The sequence below is a fragment of the Dioscorea cayenensis genome, chromosome 20 (genome assembly GCF_009730915.1).
Source record: "Dioscorea cayenensis subsp. rotundata cultivar TDr96_F1 chromosome 20, TDr96_F1_v2_PseudoChromosome.rev07_lg8_w22 25.fasta, whole genome shotgun sequence".
NCBI lineage: Eukaryota > Viridiplantae > Streptophyta > Magnoliopsida > Dioscoreales > Dioscoreaceae > Dioscorea > Dioscorea cayenensis.
Window position 1 is genome coordinate 7,707,358 of NC_052490.1, and position 7,359 is coordinate 7,714,716.

The 7,359-nt window shown below is 32.1% G+C and overlaps 1 non-coding gene across 1 annotated transcript; it reads right to left on the minus strand.

The window, feature by feature from the left end:
- Nucleotides 1–6,718: 6,718 nt before the first annotated feature.
- LOC120252444 lies at nt 6,719–6,825 on the minus strand. The gene has a single exon (XR_005533975.1). It is a non-coding gene; the product is annotated as a small nucleolar RNA R71 (small nucleolar RNA).
- Nucleotides 6,826–7,359: the final 534 nt, after the last annotated feature.

The following is a 7,359-nucleotide window of genomic DNA, read 5'->3' on the forward strand; positions in this document are numbered from 1 at the left end:
CATTTGTGTGTTTTGATTGATAGGAAATTTTTACTATAAGAAAAACATAGAGATTAGGGTTTTTGATTAAAAATAGTTGACATTTTGAAAAGAACATATATGATTAGTGTTTTTGTATTTGATAGGAGGCATTCAAAAATAAAACATACGATTAGGGTTTGTGAGATGAGACATTATGAGAAAATATCGGATTACGGTTTTGATTAATAATTAGCAGACAATCCCAAAACAAAAGATAGAATTAGTGTTTTGATTGAAAAATTAGACATTCCAAAAAGAAACAAAGTAGTTTTGATTAAACCAGAAAAACAAGATGCATTCTCGAAAGAAAACAAAAAGATTTAGATTTTAATTAAAAAATAGTAGACATTCGGGGGAACAAAATTAGAGAAAGGATTAGATTTTTATTTGAAAAATAGGAGACATTCCAAAAACAAAACATAGGTTAGGGTTTTGATTCAAAATTTATAAATAGGCGACATTAAGAAAAGAAAATAAAGTATTCAGGTTTTGTTTGCAAAATAGTAGATATTCCGAAGAGAAAAACATAGGATTAGGGTTTTGATTCAAATATAATGGGCATTCTGAAAAGAACACATAAGATTAGAGTTTTAATTAAAACATAGGAGACATTACTATAAGAAAGCAAAGGATTAGGTTATTAATCCAAAAATAGTAGACATTCAGAAAAGAAAGCATGGGATTAGAGTTTTGATTGGAATATAGTGGGCATTCGTAGAAGAGGACATACGATTAGGGTTTTAATTGAAAAATATGTGACATTTCAAAAAGATAACATAGGAGTAGGGTATTGATTAAAAAATAGGAGACATTAGTGTAATAAAACATAGGATTAGTATTTTTATTAAAATCATTTGGGGGCATTTCCAAAATAAAACATAGGATTAGAGTTTTTATTCAAAAATAGAAGGCATTCAAAAAACAAAACACAGGTATAGAATTTTGATTGAAAGATAGGATAAATTCCAGAAAGTAAAGGAAGAATTAGATTTTCGTTTAAAAATTATGAGACATTTAGATAAGAAAACATAGAATTAGGGTATTTATTGAAAAAAGTAGGCATTCCAAAAAGAAAACATAGGATTGTTGTTTTGGTTGAAATATAGGAGACATTACTATAAGAAAACATATGATAAAGTTTTTGAATGAAAATTAGTACACATTCCGATAAAAACATAGGATTAGTTTTTTGATTAAAAAATCGTAGGCATTCCTAAAAGAAGAAATGATTATATTTAAAAATAGGAGACATTCCAAAAATAAAACATAGATTAGGGTTTTCATTCAAAACTGATAAATAACAGACATTAAGAAATAAAATATATAGCATTCGGGTTTTGATAGAAAGATAGGAGACATTCAGAAAAAAAACACATAAGATTAGGATTTTGATTCAAAAATTGTACACATCCGAAAAAAAAGAGAGTATTATGGTTTAGATTAAAGAATAGGAGACATTATGCAAAGAAAACAAACTATTAGGGTTTTTTACAAAACTGAGAAAAATAGTACACATTCCCAAAAGACAACATAGGATTAATGTTTTATTCAAAAATAGAGGACATTCCCCCCAAAAAAGAAAGGATTAGGTTTTATATTGATAAATAGAGATATTCTAAAAGAAAGCATAGGTTACGACTTTGATTCAAAACTGATAAATAGGAGATATTATGAAAGGAAAACATAGGATTCATTTTTTCATTGAAAGATATGAGACATTCCAAAAAAAAATAAAGTATTAGTGATTTGATTCAAATATAGAAGGCATTCGAAAACAAAACATAGGATTAGGGTTTTAAAATTAATAGGCATTAATATAAGGGTTTTGATTGAAAAAATTAGCTTTATTGATTGAAAAATAGGATATATTTCTAAAAGAAAACCAAGTATTAGGGTTTTGATTCAAAAATTACCGACATTTCGAAAAGAAAACATATGATTAGGTTTTTAATTAAAAAGTAGCTGACATTCCGAAATGAAAGAGAAAGGATTATTATTTTCATTAAAAAATGGGAACCATTCCTATATGAAAATATAGGATTATGGTTTTGAGTGAATAATAGGATATTACTTTATGAAAACATAGAATAAGGGTTTTGATTAAAAAATAGTAGACATACTGAGAAGAAAATATAGGATTATGGGTTTGATTGTAAAGTATGAGATATTTGTAAAGAAAACATAGTATTAGGGTTTTGATTGAAAGATAGGAGACATTTCAAAAATAAAATATAAGATTAAGGTTTTGATTCAAAAGATGGGCATTCCGGATAGAAAACATAGGATTAGGAAATTTATTCAAAAATTGGAGGTATTACAAAAAGAAAATATATGATTATTGTTTGATTCAAAAATAGTAGACATCCCCTAAAGAAGACATAAGATTAGGGTTTTGATTAAGAAATAGGGGGTATTCCAAAAAAAACTTAGGATTAATCTTTTGTTAAAAAAATTATGAGACATTGAGAAAAGAAAACATAGGATTCGGGTTTTGTTTTCAAAATAAGAGACATTACCAAAAGAAAATATAGGATTAGGGTTTTGACTGAAATATAGTCGGCATTCCGAAAAGAAAACATAGGATTATCATTTTGATTGAAAATTGGAGACATTACGATGAGAAAAAACAGAATTACGGTTTTGCTCGAAAAAATAACAAACATTACTATAGGAAAATATAACAATAGGGTTTTGAATGAAAAATGGGAGACATTACTATAAAAAATATAGGATTAGGATTTTGACTGAAAAAAAGTAGACATTCACAAAAGAAAACATATTATTAGCTTTTAAATTGAAAAATATGAGACATTTTAAAAAGAAAATATAGGATCATGATTTTGATCGAAAAATTGGAGACATTACTATAGTAAAACATTGGATTAGGGTTTTAATTAGAACCCAAAAAATAGGGCAATTACAAAAGAAAGCATAAGATTAGGGGTTTTATTAAAAAATAGTAGACATTACAAAAAGAAAACAAAAAATTAGTTTTTTGATTAAAAAATAGGAGGCATTCCAAGAAAAAAACATAGGATTAAAGTTTTAATTCAATTATAGTAGGAATTACTAAAAGAAAACATAGGAATAGAGGTTTTGATTTAAAAATAGGAGATATTACTAAAAAAAAACATAGGATTATGGTTTTGAATGAAAAATAGAAGACATTAATATAAGAAAATATAACACTAGGGTTTTGATTAAAAAATAGTAGACATTAGGGTTTTGATGCAAATATAGTAAGCATTCCGAAAGGAAAACATAACATTAGGGGTTTTCATTGAAAAATAAGAGACATTACTATAAAGAAATATAGGATTAGAGTTTTAATTTAAAAATAGTAGACATTCATAAAAAAACACATAGAATTAGGGTTTTGATTGAAAACTAGGTGCCATTTTGAAAACAACACATATAATTACGGTTTTGATTGAAAAATATGTGACATTTAGAAAAAAAATATCATATTAGGATTTTAATTAAAATTACGAATCATTTCCTGAACGAAAGATAGGATTACGGTTTCCATTAAAAAAAATTAGACATTCTGAAAAGAAAATAAAGGATTAGTGTTTTAATTCAAACTTGAAAAACAGGTCACATTCTGAAAAGAAAACATAGGATTATGGTTTTAATTCTAAAATAGCAGAGATTCCGGAAAAGAAAAAGGATTCAGGGTTTTGATTGAAAGATAGGAGACATTACGAAAAGAAAACATAGGATTATGGTTTTTATTCAAATATAGTAGGCATTTAAAAAATAAAACATAGGATTAGGATTTTGATTCAAAAATATGAAACATTAAAATAAGAGAACATGGAATTAGGGTTTTTGATTAAAAAATAGTAGACATTCCATAAAGAAAACATTGGATTACGGTTTTGGTTGAAAAATAGGAGACAATACTATAAGAAAGCATACGATGAGGGTTTTGATTAAAAACTGAAAAATAGGGGATATTTCCAAAAGAAAACATAGTATTAGTGTTTTGATTCAAAAATAGTAGACATTTAAAAAGGGTTTTGATTCAAAAATACGAGCAATCCTGAAAAAATACGAGACATTTCAAAAAGAAAACATTGGATTAATGTTTTGATTAAAAACTAGCAGACATTCCTAAAAGAAAACATAAGATTAGGGTTTTGATTAAAAAGTATGTAGCATTTAAAATTAACTTAGGTTTATTGTTTTTGATTAAAAAATATGGCATTTATAATAAACAATTATTATTTTGATTCAAAAATAGGAGACATTCCCAATAGAAAATATAAGATTAGGGTTTTGATTCAAAAATATGAGGCATTTCGAAAAGAAAATATAGGAATATTGTTTTTATTGAAAAATATGAGACATTCCGTAAATCGGATAAAGGTTTTCATTAAAAATTAGCAGACGTTAACAAAACAAAATATAGAATTACGGTATTTACTAAGAAAAATGAGGCATTCCGAGAAAAAAAGTAGTAGATCGTTATAGTTTTCATTCAATATCGATAAATAAAAGGCATGAAGAAAAGGCATTTCAGCTTGTTCATGTACAGCAAGATCTACACCAACGTGGGCATTCATTGAAGAAGCAAAGTGATCTACGATATAAACGTGTGCTCGTTTATGTTACCTCGATGAAAACATGGTTTCGGGAGTGTTTCGGAACGGTATTGTAGCAGGGCACTGTAGAAATGATGTAGGTAAATGTTGTAGCAGGTACTGTTTACAGCCGCCCGAAGAAGAAGTCGTTCAGAGAAGCCACACGGGCATGTGGAAATTCCACACGCCCGTGCGTTAATTACAGATTCCTGCACCGATTTCACCATTCTTTTCTCCATCTTTTCCCCAACTTGAGAGAGGGTTACGGCTAGGGTTTTAAGAGTTATTGGCTAGGGATTGGGAGAGGTTCTATAGTTCTGACATCGCGCTCCATTTGGAAAAAGGTTAGTGGGAGAGCTTTCGTCGGCACCGATCCGGCGAGGTGTATCCTAGGCCGGAAAAAGGGACCTTTGGACGAGTAGAGGACTCTCCACAAGACCATCGTCATGACTATCGAGGGGGTTTTCTATAGATTCATTGCTTTTAAATTCGATTTCATTGATTGTAATTCGCTCCATGGAGAGCTAAACCGCCTTGTGGGTATTTGGATTGTGAACCCTAGGATGTATTCGTTTTATTGAACCTTGTTATTATGCTTTAATTAATTGATGTTTTTATTGAGTTCCAATCTTGAATGCATTGATTGTATGCCTACTCCCTTAGAGTGACACTAGGGTTGAGAGTTTTTGTTGGTAACCCTTGTGAGCGAGTGACACACCACGAGAGTTAGACAAAGCTAGATGGGAGAGGGTCGAGAGGGTGAGTCGAGAGATAGCGGAGCGCCCCCTGTCTTCTCCAGTATAATTTATTCTACATCCAATTCCTCAAGTTCTTTGTGGTCATAGTAGAGTGAATGGGCTAAGGGACGAGTGCAATGGAGTGAAGCGTTGGAATGATTTTAGCATCTAGGGCTTAATTGAGGCTAGGGACCTTCCGCTTGACTAGAGGGTTATGTCTTCATATAGGAAGAGGATTTATCACTTGAAATCCCTAGAACTCATTGCAATTCTATACGAGTGTGAAGTTAAGAGATTGTTTAATTTCTCCCCCCCCCAAGACATGTATAGGGTTAGGCATGGTTGACCTTAGATTTGGAACCATATATTAAAGGATCTCGACGACTCATTAATGCATTAGTTAAGAAGCATAATAGATGGGTTTTACACTTGAAACGATTATCTTAGGGCTCGATCAATATTCGAGTACCCTCATTTATATCAATTGCCTTACCTCTCCTTTACTTGTGCTCTCTCTCTTGTCTCTTTTTACTTTTCTTTTGCATTACATCATACCACACAAATCACTATTCATATTTAGCTTAGTTAAGAAACAACTTAAGTATTTTTACTCCCTATTCCCTATGGATACGATATCTATTCAGTTGGGATTTTATTACTTTGACAAACCCGTGCACTTGCAGGACATACGCAAGGGGTGTTGTCAAGTTTTTGGCATCGTTGCCGTGGAATAGGCATTTAGAGATACTTTGCACTTTGTTTTCTTAGCTATTGATTTATTCATTCTATTCACATCTTCTTTTCTATAGTTGTTCTGATATGCTGTCTTTATTTTTGTGCAGCTCTAGGTTCATGGCCTGAGGGAACCCCTCAATATTAATTGAAGAAGATACCAAGCTCAAACGTACACTTAGAAGAAAAGGGAAAGAACACGTGCAAGAACAGTCTAATCTAACTGAGTTAGAAGTTGAAGGATCGGATAATATGGCTGAACAAAATGAGCAACAGAGGACATTATCTGATTATGCCAGACCATCAGTGTGTGGGACACTATCGAGTATTGTGCCTCCACCGATTACAGCTCAGAACTTCAAGCTGAAGCCAACATTCATCCACATGTTGCAGCAATCCTCATAGTTCAATGGTTTGGCCGATGAGGATCCAAACAGTCATATAGAGAACTTTCTCAAGGTGTGTGATATGCTCAAGATAAATGGGGTGACGGATGATGCCATCAAGTTGAGTGCCTTCCCATTTTTCTTAAAGGGGAAAGCAAAGCAGTGGCTACTCTCATTACCTAGAGCATCAATTACCACATGGGAGGAGATGGTAGAAGCTTTTCTTGCACGTTATTTCCCTCCCGGAAAATATGCAAAGCTTAAGAATGAGATCTGATCCTTTGTACAGTCAGGATTGTAGTCTCTATTTGAGACGTGGGAAAGGTTCAAGGAGCTCATGAGAAAGTGGCCGCAACGCGGATTCCTAGAGTGGATGATTGTTAATACCTTTTACAATGGGTTAAATCTGAGCACAAGGAAACTCTTAGATGTGTTAGTAGGAAGTACTTTAGGTAGCAAGACCCCCGGTTAGGCCCATCAACTAATTGAAGAAATGGGGTTATATAGCTACCAATGGAATGCTAGGGAGAAGAAGAAGTTGGCCGGTCTTCATAAGATAGATGCATTAACTTCATTGGCGGCTCAAGTGGAATCATTGAGTAAGAAGTTAGATGTTCTAACTTCGAATATAGTGGCGACCGTGACTACTTGTCCCGGGTGTAGTCCAGGACATGCTCCCTCCAATTGCCCGATCTTTAATGGTGATTCATCTTCGGTTGAAAATGTTGATTTTGTTGGTAATGCGATGAGGAATCAAGGGAATCCATATAGCAACACCTACAATCCGGGTTAGAAGAATCATCCCAATTTCTCATGGAGTAACCAAGTTCCATAAAAAACCATGGAACCACTGGGTTTCTAACAAAAACAAGCCCCAAACATGGAGAACCGAGTTTC